Source organism: Triturus cristatus, chromosome 9 (genome assembly GCF_964204655.1).
Source record: "Triturus cristatus chromosome 9, aTriCri1.1, whole genome shotgun sequence".
Taxonomy (NCBI): Eukaryota; Metazoa; Chordata; class Amphibia; order Caudata; family Salamandridae; genus Triturus; species Triturus cristatus.
Window position 1 is genome coordinate 94,780,466 of NC_140592.1, and position 19,913 is coordinate 94,800,378.

Genomic DNA, 19,913 nt, shown 5'->3' on the forward strand with positions numbered 1-19,913 from the left:
CTCCTCTCATATCAAGAATTACCACTGAAACACTAATCAGGGAATCCCCAATGCATTCCTATGGGAGGGCAGCCTCACAGTAGTGAGAAACCAAAATGTCTGTTTGTCACTACCAGGACATGTCACACTCTTAAGGTACATGTCCTACCTTTTATCTACAAAGCACCCTGCCCATAGGGCTAGCCAGGGCCTACCTAGGGGGTGAATGACAGGTATGAAAAGGGGGGGTCACAGACATGGCACACACTTTAGGTGCCCCGTCACAGCGGAAGTAACACTGCGCACACAGGCCCTGCAATGGCAGAGGCCTGGGATAGGTTTGAAAGGCTACTTTGGTGGGTGGTGCAATCAGCGCTGCAAGGCCACTAGTAGCATTTAATTTACCAGCCCTGGGTATATGAGATACCACTTTACAAGGAACTGACAGGTAAATTAAATAGGCCAAACAGGTGCAGACCAATCTTACCATATTTATCACGGAGAGCACACACACATTTCACTGGACAGCAGTGCTAAAGTGCCCAGAGTCCTAAAACCACCAACAACATGTCAGAAAAAAGGTTCGGAGGAAGGCAAAAAGTTCATGGATGACCCTTCAAAAAGGGCCAAGTCCAACACATATGGATACATATATATGGATGCAGAGGAATTACTGAAGCAGGCGTAGTTTCATCCGAAGGCTCACTGAAGGGCTTGGAAATGTATCCTGAATTGGCGTGTTAGTAACCAAACCCACCACAGAGCAAAACTGTTGCATAAATTAAACTGCATGTCCCAGCGGGCATTGTGAAAGGAAACTCCAGATGGAAGGCACACCGGAGGCCAATTAATTATGACATGCAAAGGACGATGCAGAGCAAATATTTTTATGGTTACTCGCACTGGCCTCTGAGGAAGGAGCAAGAATGCTTTGAAATGCGTTAGGCCAAAGGCCATAATGATTTGGATGAAAAGCTGCCTGTTTGCCTTAATAAAGGTTTGTTACTTAACTGCTGTGGAGCGCGGACTCATATCTGGGCAACAATGGTGGATATGTAATCACGGCAGGTCCAGGCAGTGGAGTGATCGCACCGCCCAAGGAACACAGATGGGCCCTGCACGAGAGGGAAAAGTTCTTCTTGGCAAGCAGGCACAGCAGGGGAATTACTGAAGCAGGCGTAGTTTTATCCAAAGGCTCACTGAAGGGCTTGGAAATTAGTCCTGAATTGGCGTGTTAGTAACCAAACCCACCGGAGGGCAAAACTACTGCATAAATTAAACTGCATGTCCCAGCGGGCATTGTGAAAGGAAATTCCAGATGGAAAGCACACCGGAGGCCAATTAATTAAGGCACGTAAAGGACGATGCAGAGCAAATATTTTTATGGTTACTCGCGCTGGCCTCTGAGGAAAGAGCAAGAATGCTTTGAAATGCGTTATGCCAAAGGACTTAATGATTGGGTTGAAAAGCCGCCTGTTTGCCTTAATAAAAGTTTGTTACTTACCTGCGGTACCTAGAACCTATCTGGGCAACAATGGTGGATATATATGGATTTATATATGTCACTGACCATGTCAAGATTGATGTAATATGTGCGGTTATAAGCAGTGAATAGCGGGGGGCATAAGTTATAGTTAGGACAGGTAACTATAACTGCTGAATTTCACTAGTTATGTCTGAGAGAAATCTGAGCCCAACTATAACGTCCCTGTAACCTTTTTTCTTTTTTCACCGAATTTCTATTTTTTTTAATACTATTTCTCTAACTATGATGTCCCTGTAACCTGTGTTTTTTTCAATGAATTTCGAAAGTTTTTTTTTTTTCTTTTTTTTTTTAAAAACCTTTATTTTAGATCAGTGACACAGCTATTCAGCCGACAACCCGGAGGTACGGCAGCTTTAGAGATTCAACACATGCTTGCGTCCACATATCACTGATAGGAGAGCCAAAGGTTCTATTTTGCATAAACATAAATACAACCCTAAACACAAGCAAGGCGAAAGGTACTGTAAACACCAATAGAGGTTCCCATCAGGGGGGACGAGCCCCATCACGTCCAACAGGCACAGATCTATAGTAAGGGAAAGGAGGGAAAGGCAGAGACTCTAGAGACAATCACATATCAGCGGGAAAGTCAAAGCCGGAAAAAGACTAAGGGGAAAGTTGCTCCTCAGGCGGATCCAGGTCGGGGGGCAGGCATATGTCCCCTCTGTACTGGTTCCATGGCCCCCACACAGCATGCCATTTCCGAGGGCGCCCCCGAGCACAATACACTGTCTTCTCCCTAAACATACTCCAGTCCATGTTTTCCATCCACGCTGTCAATGTGGGCGGCCTATTGGAGCCCCACAGCCGAGCGATATCGCGCTTGGCTACCATGTTCCCCAGGGTCACCCACTGAGTCTGTGCCGCGTTGTGGTCAGTAGGACTCCAGACATTCAGGAGACAACATCGCGCCTCAGGCTGCATAACAATTCCTGTCACCTCCCCCATCACCTCGTGGACTCGCCTCCAGAACTCCATAATCGCACCGCATTCCCAAATAATATGGAGGAAGGTACCCACCATACCACAGCCTCTCTTACATAGGCCCTCCTCAGAAAAACCCATGTGGACCAACCTGGGCCCCGTCACGTAGACCCTATGGAGTATTTTAAGCTGCACCAGCCGCAGGCGCACGGGGATAGCGACCTCTTTGGGAGAAGAAACTGCGGACTGCCAATCCTCATCATCTAGTTCAAGGCCGTCCCTAATCCATTGGGCGCGTAACCCTAGGAGAAGATCCGCCCGAACATTGATAAGCTTCTTATAAATGAGCGAAATCGTGCTCTCTGGCATGTGACCATCCAGGATCCGATCCTCCAACGGAGAGGACTCGGGCACCTTCTCCCCCTCCACAAGGACTGACCGCAAGGCGTGGCGCACTTGTGCATATCGGAAGAACTCCGTGCTCCCCAGCTCGTATTCCTTCTGCAGCTCCTCGAACGGCTTTATCCTACCCTTAACCAAAAGGTCTCCAACCCTGGATATGCCGATCAAATCCCATTTCTCGAACCCTTTTGTGCGCCAAAGCTTCCCCAGAATCTCGGAGTCAAACAGAGGGGTGGCAAGGTTAAGCTTACCCCTCCAGCCCAGCGAGTCCGTCGCCACCTTCCACACATGGACGGCCACTCTGGTGGGCCCCGTGAGGGTGAGGTCCGACGATTTCGAATACAACGCTCTGTGGTAATTACCCCCACGGAGCAACCAGCGGTCCATGGCGAAGCCAGGGCTAAGCGCCGGACCATAGACACCATGGTTAATCGCGCTCAACTGGGTGGCCCAGTAATAACGTCGAATGTCTGGAAGCGCGATACCACCGTCGTACCACGGAAGCGTCAACTTAGCAACTGCGATACGCGGACGCCCGTCCCATAAGAGCGCGCGCTGGTGGCTTTCGATCTCACGGAAATAGCTGGCCGGGACCAGGTCGAGAGTGTTCTGCAGGGCATAGAGGAAACGGGGAAGGGACATCATTTTAAACAGTGCCGCACGGCCAAGGAGGGAGAGCGGCAATCGCCGCCAGCCCGCCACATCCCGCCGCAGGCGCGCCAAGGGAGGGAGCAAGTTCTTCTCATAGCGCAAGATGGGGTCGATGGAAATATAGATCCCCAAATACAAAAAGCCCTGCTGGGCTATCTGAATCGAACAGTTACGCGGAACAGGCGGGACATCCCCACACAGGACATACAAGTGTGACTTCCCCCAATTAATGACTAGGCCTGAGTTTCTACCGAAAGATGTCAAGACGTCACAAACCACTATCAGAGATTTCTTAGGCGAGGCAAGATATAACAGAATGTCGTCAGCGTAGAGTGAAATACGGTCTTCGTGGTCAGGCGACCAGCGAAGCCCACGTATATCCGGGTGCCACCGTATCCAGGCCGCCAACGGCTCAAGAGCAAGGGCAAACAGCAACGGCGACAGGGGGCAACCCTGCCGGGTGCCTCTCCCGAGCTCGAAAGGTGCCGACGCCCGCCCGTTCACCACGACGCTTGCAAGAGGCCCCTCATAGAGCAGCCTCACCCACCCCACGAATCCAGGCCCGAAGCCGAATTTGGCCAGCACCGCCCACAAGTATGCCCACTCTACCGTGTGAAAGGCCATCGTGGCGTCGAGGGACGCCACAATAGCCGGCTCTCGTATCGTACCCGTCCTGTCAATCACTCCGTGGAGGCGTCTAAGGTTTAGTGCAGTGTTACGGTGCGGGATAAAGCCCGACTGATCCGGGTGGATCAAGTCGCCAAGTACCCGGACCAGGCGGTTCATGAGAATCTTGGCAAGGATTTTCGGCTCGGCGTTAAGAAGCGAGATCGGCCGATAGGAACCACACCTATCCCGGGGCTTTCCGTCTTTATGTATTACCACGATCGTCGCCAGCCGTTGATCGAGCGGAAGAAACCCGTTCCTCCGCGCCTCCACGAACATGGCGGTCAAGTGAGGAGCAAACTTATCCGGACAAAGCTTGTACAGCTCTATCGGCAGACCATTTGGGCCCGAAGCTTTGCCGGAGCGCAACGCACGGATAGCACCTGCCACTTCGTCTACAGTGATATCACCATCGAGGTCCTCCCTATCCATGGCGGAAAGGCAGGGCAGAGCGATGTCACGCAAAAGATCACTCGAGTCCTCAGTCGGTCTATCCGAGACCGAGGCGTATACCGTACGAAAATAGTCTGAGAAACACCGGACTATACCGTCGGGATCAGTGACAACCTCTCCCCCATCCGTCAACAACTCCGGCACCACACGATTAACACGCTCCTTTTTGTCCAGCCATGCCAGCAATTTCCCGGCCTTATCACCAACATCATACAACCGCCCCTGCTGCTCCCTGTGAAGGGTCTTGGCGGCATTTGTCACCAGATCCCTATACTCCAATTGCTTCAGGCTCAAATTGTGCAGCGTGGACGTCTCAACATCCCCCTCCAAGGCCAACTCTAAAGCCGCTATCTCGTCCTCCACTTGTATCACCTCGGCGTCTCTCCGCCGCTTGGCGGCCACTACCAGGGACAAGGCTTCTCCTCTCAGTACAGCCTTAGAAGCTTCCCACAAGGACACCGCGGAGTCAACTGAGCCCTGGTTTTCTCGAAAATAGTGGTCAACTGTCTTCAGCAACGCACTGCGCTTCTTGGGGTCCCGAAAGTACCAGGGGTTAACGGGAGCCACCCTGCCCCCCGCCACCCGGCCTATGTCCAGACGTGCCCACACCGGTGAATGACCTGATATGCCCCGTGCCATGTGCCTAACCTCAGTTACCAAAGAGGCGTGTGCCGCCAGAGTGAGCAGATAATCAATCCGGGAGAGACTCCCGTGGGCCCCGGAGTGGAAGGTGTATTGTCGCTGAGTGGGGCGCCGCAGCCTCCAACAATCTACCAGGCCAAAAGTATCAATAAAGTCGGGAAGCCACTTCTGAGCCCCCCCGGTGTCTCTGGGCGGGTACCTATCTAGCATTCCAGAAGCAACCGCATTGAAGTCCCCTCCCACCACTAGCATCCCTTCGGGGAGTTCCAACAAGGCCTTGCCCAGATCGGCAAACGTGGAGGCCTGCAAGGCAGGAGGGACATAAACAGAAACCAAAACCAACATTCTGCCCTCCCACCTCCCCGACACGGCCACAAAGCGCCCCCTATCATCAGCAATGGTGGAGTCAACCTCAAATGGTAGGGAAGCTCTGACAAGTATGCCCGCACCCCTGGATCCCGAGGAAAACCCCGAGTGAGCAATGAATTTGTAGCCCTTTCTGTTAAGTGCATAACACATATTCCCTGTAAGGTGGGTCTCCTGCAAGAGGACCACATCTGGCAAGGTCCGTTTAAAAAATTGCAGGACTATCCCCCGTTTTATACGATCCCCTAAGCCATTAACATTCTAGCTGAGTACGTTTAAGCCCCTATCCCCCATCCCTGAACACAAAGAGACCTCCCCCCCCCCTCCAGAGAACCACAATCGGACAATTCTGACAGTCATTGCTACGCCTTGCAAGAAAAAACAACAACCCCAAACAACAACCCCAACAACCTGAAACCCTCCCCCCACCCTGCACCCCTGCGTCAGCTTACAAGGTCCCCCCAACTTGCAGTGTGCCTGTCGCCCTACCAAAAAGAAATCTACAAAAAGCACTCCAAGGGAGGAAAGAACCCCTATCTTCCCCCGCCGCCCTCCCATTACTGCAATAAGGTGCGAGTCACTGTCCAGGGCTGAATCGAAGCAGGCCAGCACCGAAGGTATCACTTCTGTCCATCCCGGTCGCCTTCCACCCCATCCACGCGGTCCCGGCCGGGCTGTCGCCGAGGGAGTGCATCCAACCAGTCCCCTGCCATGTCCGGCGATTCGAAGAAGAAAGTCCGATCCTCATATACCACACGCAGCTTAGCGGGGAAAAGCATGGCATACTTCAGGGCCATATCCCTAAGCCGCCGCTTCACCCCCAGGAAACTTTGCCTCTGTTTCTGGACCATCTGGGTGAAATCAGGGTAAAAGCTCACAGAGGCATTTTGAAAAGGCACCGGGCCTGTCACCCTCGATGCTTGCAGGATAGCGTCCCGATCTCGAAAGTGGAAGATCCGGGCGACAATCGGCCGCGGGGGGGCTCCCTCCTTAGGCCGTCCGCCAGGCACTCGGTGAGCCCGCTCCACCGCGAAAAACTTGCCGAGGCCCTTTGGCGCAAGATGATTCACCACCAGATCCTCGACGAGGAGGTCTACGGAGAGCTCCTCCGAAGCTTCCGGGACCCCAATAATGCGCACATTATTGCGCCGGGCCCGACCTTCAAAGTCCTCGAGCCGGCGAGCGGAGAGGTCATTCGCGGTTCGTAGCTTGCGGACCTCAGCCTGGAGTTCCGAGACATCGTCCGCGAGGCCAGTAGTCTTGAGGTCCACGGACTTGACCCGCTCATTGGTTTTTCCCAGGTCCGCGCAAATCAAGTTGACATCGACCAAAATCATGTCCACCTTGTGCGCCAGGGTCTCGAACTGTCGCCCAATCGAAGATTGCATCCCATCTATCGCCCCCTTGATATCCTGTAATGATAACTCCGAGGCTGGGGATGAATCGGCCTTCTGTGCTTCCAGCGACTGTCCCGATCCACCAGGCGACCCCTTCTGCTGGGCATAACGATCCATATTGTTGGATTGGATATAGCCTCCCCACCTGGTAGTCTTAGACTTCGACCTGTCTGCCTCCGATTTGGTCGACATCTCGGACAGCAGGATGGTCAGTCGCAAGAGGACGTCCCTCACTCAGGTAGAGGAGACAGGTACGACTAGGTCTTCAACAGCCAGTCAGGACCGGGTGGAGGTCTTCCAGACAACAGAGGATCTGTATGACGCACTCCCAACCCGGAGCAAACAAAGGGCGAGAAAGCAAAAGTGAAAGTGCCATGGCATTCGTCCGACAGTTCACACCTCCCAAGGCCGCTGTTGTTCAATTAGTGGCCGGGCATCCTGCCAACGCAAGCCCCTGGCATCCTTCGGAGGTAGGCCGCAATCTTCCGCCGTGCACAACTTCGGTCCCCGGTGGGCGATCTTGGCCCGGACAACATCAATCGCCCCAGATGTGACTCATCTGCAGGATTCCGTGCATGAAAATCAGGATTTAGGACAGGATGATTGCCGGAGGGCGCGAGGGTAGCGGGAGCTCAAGGCTCACGCGGCCATCTTGGTCAAGCGCTAAGCTCCTCCCCCTCGAAAGTTTTTTTAATTCTATTTCCTAACTATGATGGCTCTGTAACCTTTTATTTTTTCAGTGAATTTCTACAGTTTTTTAATGTTATTTACTAACTATAAAGTCCCTGAAACCTTAGTTTTCTTAGTGAATTTTTAAGATATTTTGTAATTTTATTTGATAATTGTAACCTGTAACCTTTGAGAGTGAATGTGTGAGTGGCTTTTTGGGTGTGTGAGTGGGTGTGTGAGTGACTGTGTGAGTGGCTGTATTGTCTGTGAGTGGGTTTGTGAGTGGCTGTATGGTTCTGTGAGTGGGTGTGTGAGTAGCTGTGCTGGTGCATGACTGGTTTTGCGAGTGAGTGTATAGGTCTCTGAATGGGTGTGTGTTGGACATGGCCCTTCTTAGGGGGGTTTCTCTAAAATGTTTTGCTTTTTGCCCTCCTGTTTTTTGACAACTCTGTTTTCCAGACCGTGAGACTCTGGGCACTTTCCCACTGTACTGCTGCTGAAAAGGGCATGTGCCCTTCCTTCACATATCGGGTTAGGGTGCTTACTTGATTGGGTTAGGTGTCTTAACTGTGAGTGCCCTGCAAAAAGGTATATGACATACCTAGAGCAATTGTGACATTGGCTACTAGGGGACACTGCACTGGCTGTGCCTCCCACCTGAACAGCCTGTCAAAAATGTCTCATAGTCAAGGTGGCCAGTTTCTCTCCATAGCCACCCCTGAAGGGGCCGTTCATTACCACCAAATTCGGGTAGGTGAGTGGCCAGGTAGGTACATCGGCATGTGCACTGTTCAGGCAGGGATGAACCCCCATGTGGGTCTTTGGGTCTTCCCTGCCTAGGGGGTCAGTTCTCTCGATGGGACCCTTCCTGGGGTGGCTGATTCCCGTGTTTAGGCCTTAGGGCCTGGGGCACAATCCACTGTAGGTGCAGTGTGAAAGTGTGCACGCACTTCCTACACACGTTAGGAAGGGGGTGCTTACCTGGGGCTGCAAGTATGTGTCCGGCCTGCCATTGTAGGCTAGTGTGCGCCCTTGCACCGATTGTGCTCTTAAATACGTGTCCAGCCTGCCATTGCAGGCTGGTGTGTGCTTTGCACCGATGGTGCTCTTAAAGACGTACCCGGCCTGTCATTGCAGGCTAGTGTCCACCCATGCACCAATGGTGCTCTTAAATATGTATTCAGCCTGCCTTTGCAGGCTGATGCACACAATTGCTTGTTTACTCAGACTGGCCTGTTTAAGTCACTAGCCATCCGGAGAGGACCTTTCACCTCCACCTGAGTACCCGAGTGTATGTCTTAAGGGGTTAAGCAAGTGGACGGTGAAAGGCAGGGCAGGTACACCTAAGTGTCCCTTGCCCAGGTGGTGAGGAATACCCATGCGTGTTTTCACTGTCTATGAGGTTTGCTCTTTCCACAGGCTAACATGGGGAAATGGTTGAAATTGGTTTAGACTGCAATAATGTATTGCAGTGGAGCAGCCTCATGATGTTTCATATGATTGGATGTGCAGCAGCAACCCCTTGCCAGTGATACAGGTGACTTTGTCATAATTGGCACAGAAATGCCACTACTAGAATGCACCCATTTCTGTACTCTAAACGCTTTGTTTGCCTTGGTGCTTGGCTCCAGTCCACACTGAAGGTTGGTCTTCAACTGAAATTTTTCAAACACTAACACCTCTTGGGAACAGAGTGAAGGCTGATTTGCATATTACTGGGGTGGCATGGTGAGCAAAAGAACAATGGATTAAACCCAGTTCTGTGACTGGGGGTGAGTGACTGAAAAGTTTCAGCACTCCGTCCATTATCTTGTTGTGTTTGCTATGAGGAAAATTTCTTCAATGATCTTGTGTGAATATAATTTTGGCAAAGTGAATGTTCCTCGAGCACCGAGGCTTCCCCATGGTCCGACACATTGCACACTGGGTACTCTGGGTGGGGTCCATGGCACCCAGCCTGAATAGGCCAGGCCTCAAGGGATGAGATCTCCGGGGTCAAAATCAGCATGGGAAGAGGGGGCCACGCAGCCCCACTCCTTGTTTAAATGATAAAGAGTCCATGGCTTTCCATTTTAATTACCCTGAGTATGCAAAAGCCCAAAATCATCTGCGACTTGATAGATCACACTGAAACAAGTTTTGTGAAGGTTAATCAAACAGCTCCAACGTAATACGTCATAAAATGATTTTCCTACAGCAATGTGGTCCTAACTATAACTGTCCAGGTGCGAGTGAACCCAACAAAAAATAAAGATGTGGGAATCCTGGCTGGGCACCGGGACACTCAAAGTATAAATGAAAAAACGGAATAATAAATGAGCGACAGGAGCCGCTCATTTATCATTCACTGCTCCTTGTTAAGAGCGCCCCATAATACCATGTGAGGGCTTTTTAAAAATAAAAACAGCCTGGTGGGGCTCCTTGAAGGGGCTGGGGGAGCACTAAGAATTTTTTTTTGTTATGTTGTGACAAGCTACCGAGAGTGCAGCAGCCAGCCAATAACATTAAAAAAACTGTAAGGGCCTGATTCACAAAGGTAAACATACACTTTTGTGTAAGTTTATAATGTTTTCCAATTCACAAAGTAATTTTACTAGTATATCTGTATGACTGCCTATCTTGTTATGCACAGAGTCTCTGCCACAAGAGCAGAGAGTCCACAGTCATAAAGCTCCTACTCGTAAAATTGCTTTGTGAATTGCAAAAAATCATAACACTTCTGGCTTGAGCTCATCTTTTCAGCTGGAGTGCAGAGCTCCCTTGTGTTCTGTTCAATGGCTTCATTTTGTAGCTTGAAAAATGGTAAAGAAATACTCAAAGACTTTTATTTTTGTAAAGCTTTATTAAATTTGTAAATGGCAATCAGTTTTATTAAACATTGACCTGTGTGAGTTAATGATATATATAGTTAATTATAATTATTATGCTTTATAAATGTTGTTGTTCTGATACCTTCATAAAGCCGATTGGCTCACTTTTTATATTCCGATGTTCTGATTCTTTGACAAAGTCAGCAGCTCTGCCTTACTTAAAATGACACCTTTTATATTCAGCCATGCATGCTATAGGAGTTTGAGCGAACCCCCGCCGAACATAGCTTGTGCACAGCGGGAGGGTTGAGCACCTGCTGGGGTTGGGAGCAGGGACTGACCTGTGGCCATGGTGAAAATGTTAGATAGAACATAACATTTTATACATACCAAACCACTGAAATTTACCAGTTATAGTTCTTTCAATTAACTATAACTTGTGCCCTATAACTCGCTTCCTTGCCATGCACTGCTAATTACAACTCATATTACATCACTTGTGACATGTTCTATGACAACATTGATAACATCACTGTAACATTTGAAATGACATCATTGATGACAAAAACGTGCATAATGGGTGCCGGTGGGAGCCAGCAATTATTTTCCATATTTTCCAGTTGGGGCTCGATGCCTACCAAGGGCACCCATAATGGAGAAATCATAGGGGCTGTATGGGGAGCCCCAAGGTCCCTGCCGGTTCCCCAACCAGCATCCATCATAGATGCCGTGGGGAGCTGACTCCATTTCTTTGCCCCCACCTGGAGGGAGCAGCTTTTTTCTCTGCTCCCATAGGGCCGGTGACAAGTTGTGCAAAGTCGTGTTCCTTGCCCAGGAGAGTGAGGGCATGGAATTACGTTTGCATTCTCTGTCCACCATCTTCATGGCACAGAACCCAGTGCATTGTCTCAGGGAAATGGGACACCTCTCCCATGAGGCCCTGGGGGATATGGACCCTGGGGCCAAAGGATGGCTCAGGAAGGTGTTCCACAATCCCGTCTCTCAAGCTAAAATGCCTTTAGCCACAGGGAAAGGCTCAGGGTGGGGGGGTGGCTGACACTCCCAAGCCCTGGCCCACCCAGGGTGGCTTATTTATGAAAAAAGTGCAGGTGCCCAAACGTTTTTTAAGTGTTACCACAGATCTGTGGATCCTCCTCAGATCCATGGTACTGCTAAAAAAGGAATTACTGTTGTTGGCTCCATCGGGTAGGGGAGGGCAAACAAATAAAAGTTAATCCATCTCAGCTCCTTCATGGCACGTTTTGGGCTGATCTGTCAAGTAGAGGTAAGCATAGGGGATGGTCCCAAATCACATTTTTCCCCATGCAATTTTTATAATAAAAATTAGACAATAATACAGAGAAAACGGCTGAATAAAATCATAACAAATATGGCAGAAAGCTAGATCTTTAATCATAAAGCATGCTTTATATGATTTGGTGTAAATCTGTTCAGTAGTTTTTGAGAAATTAAGGGTTAAAATGTACCACTATATTGACTGTTGCTGGAAGCCAGCTGGACCTCAAACTGAAAAAAAAGCATTGCAATTTACAAAGGGGGCTTTTTTTCTCATCAGCTGTCTGGCTCTTGTTGAAGTGAAATGGTCCAGTGGGAGCTCGTACTGTGATTGGTTGGCTGTGACCCAAGCAAAAATGTTGCAGCTGCTAATAGATCATTCCCTGAAAATAAACATATATACAAATATTAGTGGGGCCAGATGTACAACGAGATTTAGCAAGCACAAACGGGTTTGAGACCCGTTTGCGCATGCTAAATCTGATAGGGCCATGTACAAACACTATTTTGTGAGTCGCAAATTATTTGCAACTCGCACAATAGAGTTCTGCGACTCGCTATTAGGAAGGGGCGTTCCCTTCCTAATAGTGACTCACAAGCCATGTACGAATGTTTTGCGACCGCAATTTCGGTCGCAAAACACTCACAATTTACCATCCTCTTCAAGAGGGTGGTAATACAGTCGCAAATGGGAAGGGGTCCCCAGGGGACCTCCTCCCCTTTGCAAATGCAGGGGGAAATATTTTTTAGGGGCAGGCAGTGGTCACAGGGACCACTACCTGCCCTTAAAAAATGAAACAAAATTTTTTCATTTTTTTCTTAAATGCATCCCGTTTTCCTTTAAGGAAAAGGGGCTGCATTTAAAAATTACTGCTTTATTGAAAAGCAGTCCCAGACATAGAGGTCTGCTGAGCCCAGCAGGCCACCATCCCTGGGATAGCCAGCCATTCCCAATGGGGTCGCAAAATGCGAGTGCCTCATTAATATTCACGAGGCTCGCATTTTGCGACCTCATTGGGAATCGCAATCAGTGTCTCTGACACTGTTGTACATTGAAATTGCAACTCGCAATTTGCGACTTGCAATTGAGTGCAAATTGCGAGTCGCAATTTACACTGATCCTACATCTGGCCAAGGATCCTGACTATAGGCCATGTTAGGGAGGGTTTGGCTGCAGACATATCACAATAAGTTATTACGTTTTGTTAAAAAACATAGAAATTCACTGAAAAAAAATAAAGATTAAAGTGGGGTTTTACCTAAATCAGTTAGTAAGATTTTTAACTTATGTTAAAAAAAACCTTACAAATTCACAGAAAATAAAGGTTAAGGTGGAGTTATACATATGTCTTCTAATAGTGAAAAAAACTCCACCAAAAACAAAACAAGCATTTACAATGCAATAGGTCTCGCATTACTGAATGTTTGAGCTATTGGTGTGGCATTCTTATTAGCAATGCCAATAGCTCAAACTTTAATAATGCGAGACCTATTGCATTGCAAATGCTTGTTTTAATCTTACCTTCCCCCTTGGTTTTTTTGGTGTATGTTAAGGAAGAATAAAGGTTTATATTGTATTATTTTGGAGATGGTGTATATTTAAAAAACGAACATCTGAGCACTCAAAAAAAATGCATTTACAATGCAATAGTTCTCGCATTATTAAAGTTTGAGCTATTGGCGTTGCTAATAATAATGCAACACCAATAGCTCAAATATTCACTAATGCGAGACCTATTGCATTGCAAATGCTTGTTTTATAATCTGAGACTCTGCAGTTGTAAAGATACTACAAGTAAAATACTGTGTATTTAATCCCTGTGTTACACACAGGGATTAAAAAATTGCATCCAGATTGTTTTTCTGTTAAAGGCACTGACATCACTGTCTTAGCATTTCCAACATAGGCTAGTTATAGAAGTGCCTCAGATAGGTGGCTAAAGCATAATTGTTGTGATCAGGACGTACCAGAACTCATTGGGGGAGAAAGAAAGAATGAGTATGTGACCCTAGAAAGCTACAGACTTAAAACAGACAAGTATAAATGTCAGATGTGTCACCTGGTCTTATTCGCACATTTGTTCTTTGCTTTAACTGACATGAAATCAAGAGTCTGCCCCCAGCTCAAGATCCAGAGGCGACAACCCAGCCGAGTTAACAATATGCTTAAACATTTACCTTCCATTTATCTAGCTAAAACATTCTTTTAAGAAAGGTTGGTGTGTGAAACATGTAATGCATTGGCTGAAAGGTAGACAGGTTTGGGCGTTCAAGTGTAGAATCCACTGTGCTTTGCAGCTTGCATGGTAGCTTTGTGAAACATTGATATTTGAAATATTTCCTTCAGCACTACCGTGGAAAACAGATGTAAATCAAGTGCTAAGAAGGACTATTTGACTGGTCTGCATTTGTTGGGGTTTCCTAGTGAAAACGATATGCCGCATGCGTGAATGCTACACTGGTTACGTGGTGGACATAGGCCAAACTGTTTTGAGGATTTACAGACCCATTTGTTATTCAATTTTTACAAGAGGCCGGTTAGTGTCTGTTACAGGGAGTCCAACAGAGTGGAATCTTAGCAATACTATGGTGCCGATCCATTAAAAATATTCCCCGTACGAATCGTATCCGGATTTTTTTATGTACGAATCGTACAAGTCCCATACAAACTGGCAAGTACGATTCGTATGTTAAAAAATCCATACGAATCGCATTGGGAAAATTCCCCGACACGTCCTCGGGTCGGAAAAATTGTCCGACACGTCCCCGGACAGTTTTACGTACGAATCGGGAAATTGAAGTCCGAGTGCGCAAGTACGATCCGTCCCGTCCGTCCGAATGCACAACCGTATGGAAAAAACACCGTACGGAGCGAACTCCCATAGCAACCATGGAGACGTCCAAACATGTGCCCGCATACGTGCCGAACACCCCCCCAGCCCACCCCCCCAAGTACGTGCCGTACCCCCAGCCCCCCCATGTACGCGCCGTACCCCCACCCCACCCCCGTAGGCACGGAGCATACCACCACCACGTAGGTACGGAGTGTACCCCCACCCCGTGTAGGTACGGAGCGTACCCCCACCTCCATAGGGACGGAGCGTACCCCCATCCCGTGTAGGTACGGAGCGTACCCCCACCCCCGTAGGTACGGAGCGTACCCCCACCCCACCCCGTAGGTACGGAGCATACCCCCACCCCCGTAGGTACAGAGCGTACCTCCACCCCACCCCATAGGCACGGAGCGTACCCCCACCCCGTAGGTACGGAGCATACCCCCACCCCGTGTAGGTACGGAGCGTACTCCCACCCCCGTAGGGACGGAGCGTACCCCCACCCCGTGTAGGTACGGAGCGTACCCCCACCCCCGTATGTACGGTGCGGACCCCCACCCCGTGTAGGTACGGAGCGTACCCCCACCCCGGTAGGTACGGAGCATACCCCCACCCCACCCCGTAGGTACAGAGCGTACCCCCACCCCCGTATGTACGGTGCGGACCCCCAGCGCGCTGGGAGTCCGCACCGTACATACGGGGGTGGGGTACGCTCCGTACCTACGGGGGTGGGGGTACGCTCCGTACCTACATGGGGTGGGGGTACGCTCCGTCCCTACGGGGGTGGGAGTACGCTCCATACCTACGGGGTGGGGGTATGCACCGTCCATAGGGGGGGTGGGGGTACGCACGGTCCATACGGGGGGCAGGGGGTACGGCGCATACATACGGGGGGCTGGGGGTACGGCGCGTACATACGGGGGGCTTGGGGGTATGTGCTGGGGGACGGTGCTTACATACGGGGGCTGGGGGTACGCACCGTCCATACGGGGGTGGGGGTACACACCGTACCCCCAGCACCTCGTATGTACGTGCCATACCCCCAGCCCCCGCCGTATGTACGCGCCGTACCCTCGGTTCCTGTATGTACGGCATGTATCCCCAGGCCCCTACACCCTGCCCGTGCCTGTACGCACCCTACCCCAGGCCCCTACACCAGCACCCTCACCCAGCATTGCGCATGTATGAGTCGTACCAAGCCATAGCAAATGTGAGCACTGTACAACAACATGGCCGATGTACGCACCGTACAGATGCGAAAAACACACGTACTGAACCAGGACACTGCAAAACACCACAAGGAGAGTCAATTCGAATCGCACAACACCACAAAACACGTCCAACAAGCCCAAATACATCCAATACACTGACCTGCAACAGCCAAACAGGTAAACAGAGGCCCAAAACACAACCACTCCTTATAACACACCCACCCAAAGTTCAAACACAGCCACACCCACAAATGGACCAATAAAAAGGGCCCACACACACAAACCATGAGCCTTTGCAACAGACCCACTGCTGCCAGACCCCACAGACAACCCACAGCACCATACTTGAACCTTGACTACACCTTACACTTGCACACCTTCACACAACCACCTTCACAAACACCCCCTCATCACATTCACACACACACCTTCACAACCACACACACACACCCACAACCATCCACACCCACACCCCACACCATGCCCACAGACAAGAATCCAAAGTTCACAACAGCGGAGCTAGAGATCCTTGTCAACGAAATCATCAGAGTCGAGCCACAGCTCTTTGGAACATTGGTCAGACAGACCAGCGTAGCAGCAAAATCAGCCATGTGGCAGAGGATTGTCGACAGGGTGAATGCTGTTGCATCCATCAGAAGGACCAGGCATGAATGCCAAGCCAGGTGGTACGATCTGCGGAGGACGGTCCGCCGCAAAATGACTGACGAATATAACCAGGGGAACATCACTGGAGGTGGCCCGCCCCGCAGACCGGTACACTACCATCCCTGGGAGGAGAAGGTGATGCGCACGCTGCCGCCGGTGGGAGTACACGGAGTAGAAGGAGTCGCCGAGCCTGGTGAGTACACAAACAACTCACCTCACATGGGGGGAACCGCATCAACAACCCAACTCCCAATAATGCACGCAACTACCCCAAAGCCATCACCGGACACAACCACACACCAAAAACACGCACATGCCACTAGCGGCTCCATGCCCCATGCACCAAGCAAGGCCATGCCAAGTCACAGGCCACACAAAACACCAACACAAGACAGGATGTCCGTGATGCCGGGAGGGTGGGCCTCCAAAAAAACATTGTGCAACTCAGAAGCAGACACCAATGCCCTCAGCCCATATGGCCAAGGGCAGAGCTATACAAACAGTGTGTCCCGACACTCTACTGTGTCGCCTGCAAATGGTGGCCGCGTCGCAGGATGACATGGGTATGAAGGCCCAATTTGCACATAACAGCAGCTAATGAAGAGGCATCACTCTGAAAGAGTGTCAGCACACACCGCCGCAGCAGCACAGACTCAGAGACACTCTGCCCAATGGGGTCCGGGAGATTCTAAACAAAGCCACATGAACAAGCCAATGGCCTTTGAAAGACCTGCAAAGTGTGTGTGCCCAGGAAGCTGGGCTGAGGTGACAGAGGGAGAGAGAGGGAGGGAGACAGAGGGCGACAGAGGGAGACAGACAGAGGGAGGAGGGTGACAGAGGGAGGGAGAAAGGGAGACAGAGGGAGACAAAATCACCCTTGGGTGGCGTGGGCATGTCCGCTCGTCAGCAGGTGGACTGTGTGCATGTTGACAAGGTCTGGCAGTGCGTGAAACACCCCTTTTTCGTTTGGAAATCACTGGGCCATGTGTCAAACTGTGCACGAGTAGATCCTTGCTGCAGGCACAAACCTAACCTCACACCCAGTATACCCACTCACTGTGTTTGTTAGAACCCAGTCACAAATGCATAAGTTACCTACCTGCATTCTCCAATAGATATGAAAAAGCACCATTTGCCCAGGTACAGTGCAACACGTAAGCCGGTTCTGCATCGCTCGCTACGCACGCTTGCTACACTGCTCACTGCGTTCAAAAATGATGCAACAACAAAGAGTGTGTCACACATAGGAAAAGTGTTGAAAGCTGTGGCCAAGGGACATACCCATGCACCATGCACAATGCACAGGGACTTGCCAAGTACAGACAAGGTAGATGACACTTGGCCCTGCTGTAGACAGCACAAGGCAATCCTGTGACCACTGTACACTCAAACACCAACTCCACATGCCACCTACCTACCACAGGAACTCACATTCACTGTCATGCCAGCATGCACCATGAGTGGATAGACACATCACCTGGTCGACCCAATGACAAATCACACCACACCCAACAGCATGCCCGGTCACACCCCCCCCCTTACACAAGCACACACCCCCGGGGCAGCCAACGCAAATTGGCACTCCCACAATGGATATGTGACACAAGACCAATCCATAGGCAAATAAGCATCCCAACACTCATTAGACAGGCCAAATAACCAGGAGTACATATCAATCAGTCCCCCGCAACATACCCATCCACAAGTGCACTGTGAGAGGAATGCTAGACATATCCAACTACCCAGAGGAACTGTGCCAACTTGAGTATGTATGAAACATGGATGTCGCATGAAACCCCATTAACATTGTCTCTCTCTCACACACAGGGCAACGTTGTCGATCTCCCCCCAACACTGGGGGGGAAGAATCTCAGGACCAGACTCGGCGTGACGATGATCCCACCGGCAGCGACGACTCTCACCACACCGTGGATGAACTCGACCAACCTGGCCTCCTGCAGCACCTGCGTCAGGTACAACTGTGCCAACCACCACCCCATTCCTGCCACATCCCAGGATACACACAGGAGCCCTGCTCGCACACAACAACGCAGCCAGTCTGACCAGGAGGGACAAGGTACTCCGGGCACCCAGGAGGAGGCAGGCGACCCCGCAAATGCCATCCCTCAGGGGTCCCGGAGACCCGATGTGCCCACAACGGCAGGCCAGGCTCAAGTGGGCAGGGGTGGTGGGAGTGGAGGACGGCGGAGGTGCGAACCTGACCAGACAGCTGAGGAACCCGTTATGTCACACGTCCGCAACATCCTGGACACATACCGGCGTGACACCAGGGGCATCAGCCAGGCAGTGAAGACCCTCAATGAGATTAAGAACCTGCAGGCCGAGCAATATGCCAGTCAACAGCAACACCAAGGACGGATGGAGGCAAGACTGGCTGAGCTCGTGGCGGTGCAAACGGACATGAGCCGTTCACTCCGTCGGATTGCCGAAAACATGGGCAACCCTCCCTGTGCCACCAGGCGAAGATCACCACCAGCCACAGGGAGGGATCAGGAGGAGGAGGATTCGTCCGACGGAGCAACACAGACATCGTCACGGCCTGCTTATGAGGGTCCACGGAGGAAGGTGGGTCATCCACGCAAAAGACCGTGAGAGTCAGCGGACCATCACCATCTCCCAGGTCACCTGGCCTGGTACCTGGCCCTCTGGCGCAACAGCAGCACCTCATCCAATGACATTCTCTGCCACATGGACTTGCTGGTCACTGTCTGACCAATGTTGACAAAGACTGTGGCATGGACTCTGATGACTTCCAATGGCAAGGATCCCAACTCCCCCTGTGAACTTTGGATTACAGACACCCGGCGAGCACCTCTTTACATCCCCCCAAACACGTACCCCACCACTAATAAAAATCATAAAAATCACGAGATGATGCCGTCATTTTGCATTATTCCATAACATGTGTGTGTTGGAAAGTCAAACCATGCCTGAGTTTTGAAGTAACTCCAACCATGCATACCCTGGGGTCTGAGTCTGGCACAGGACACACATGGGTCACAATGGATCATCCAATACAGACATGGAGCACCATACTCACCCGTGATGGGCCCAACCAGCTGAGGGGGTGCCTGCACAACTGTGCCGACAGACCTATTTCAAAGAGCAACAGTCATGCGCAGAGGTCAGGGATCATGTGGAGTGTCCTGGGGTGGTAGTCCCAGGTATGTGTAGCCAGGTGGGAGAACTATGTCTTGCATGCACCAATGTCCAGGGTGGATGTGGAGAATGGTGGCCAGGCCAAGGTTGGATGCATGGAGATGGCACAATGGGGTCTTGGATGACAGTGCCACAAGGTTGTGTTGGGGTCGTGGTCGTGGGCGTGGATTGTGAAGGTCATCCTGCAGCTGACAGTGATCCATTGCAGCTATCTCTGTTGG